This window comes from Phalangium opilio, unplaced genomic scaffold (assembly GCF_054372755.1).
Source record: "Phalangium opilio isolate 3A_F unplaced genomic scaffold, DU_Popi_V2 ptg000810l_1, whole genome shotgun sequence".
In the NCBI taxonomy this organism is placed as follows: domain Eukaryota; kingdom Metazoa; phylum Arthropoda; class Arachnida; order Opiliones; family Phalangiidae; genus Phalangium; species Phalangium opilio.
Window position 1 is genome coordinate 486,526 of NW_028324253.1, and position 1,327 is coordinate 487,852.

Here is a 1,327-nt window from a genome sequence, read left to right on the forward strand (position 1 = left end):
GGGTTATGGGCCCAGCACGCTTCCACTGCTCCACTCTGCTTACATGATCATTGTATGAACAAACTAACATATATCAAAATAGCAAGGACTATTTTGCATAAATTTAGCAGAGCGTAGTTTCGATCCACGGACCTCTGGGTTATGGGCCCAGCAGGCTTCCACTGCGCCACTCTGCTTACATGATCATAGTATGAACAAACTAACTTATATCAAAACAGCTGGGGCTATTTTGCATTAATTTAGCAGAGCGCGGTTTCGGTCCACGGACCTCTGGGTTACGGGCCCAGCACGCTTCCACTGCGCAACTCTGCTTACATGACCATTGTATGAACAAACTAACATATATCAAAATAGCAAGTGCTATTTTGCATTAATTTAGCAGAGCGTGGTTTCGATCTTCGGACCTCTGGGTTATGGGCCCAGCACGCTTCCACTGCGCCACTCTGCTTACATGACCATTGTATGAACAAACTAACTTATATCAAAACAGCTGGGGCTATTTTGCATTAATTTAGCAGAGCGCGGTTTCAGTCCACGGACCTCTGGGTTTTGGGCCCAGCACGCTTCCAGTGCGCCACTCTGCGTACATGACCATTGTATGAAAAAACTAACTGATATCAAAATAGCAAGTGCTATTTTGCATTAATTTAGCATAGCGTGGTTTCGATCCACGGACCTCTGGGTTATAGGCCCAGCACGCTTCCACTGCGCCACTCTGCTTACATGATCATTGTATGAATAAACTAACATATATCAAAATAGCAAGTGCTATTTTGCATTAATTTAGCAGAGCGTGGTTTCGATCTTCGGACCTCTGGTTTATGGACCCAGCAGGCTTCCACTGCGCCACTCTGCTTACATGATCATTGTATGAACAAACTAACTTATATCAAAATAGCTGGGGCTATTTTGCATTAATTTAGCAGAGCGCGGTTTCGGTCCACGGACCTCTGGGTTACGGGCCCAGCACGCTTCCACTGCGCAACTCTGCTTACATGACCATTGTATGAACAAACTAACATATATCAAAATAGCAAGTGCTATTTTGCATTAATTTAGCAGAGCGTGGTTTCGATCTTCGGACCTCTGGGTTATGGGCCCAGCACGCTTCCACTGCGCCACTCTGCTTACATGACCATTGTATGAACAAATTAACTTATATCAAAATAGCTGGGGCTATTTTGCATTAAATTAGCAGAGCGTGGTTTCGATCCACGGACCTCTGGGTTATGGGCCCAGCACGCTTCCACTGCGCCACTCTGCTTACATGATCATTGTATGAATAAACTAACTGATATCAAAATAGCAAAATAGCAAGTGCTATTTT

At 44.6% G+C, this 1,327-nt stretch overlaps 1 non-coding gene across 1 annotated transcript; it reads right to left on the reverse strand.

Moving 5' to 3' along the window:
- Nucleotides 1-648: 648 nt before the first annotated feature.
- Nucleotides 649-720, reverse strand: TRNAI-UAU (transfer RNA isoleucine (anticodon UAU)). The gene has a single exon. It is a non-coding gene; the product is annotated as a tRNA-Ile (tRNA).
- Nucleotides 721-1,327: the final 607 nt, after the last annotated feature.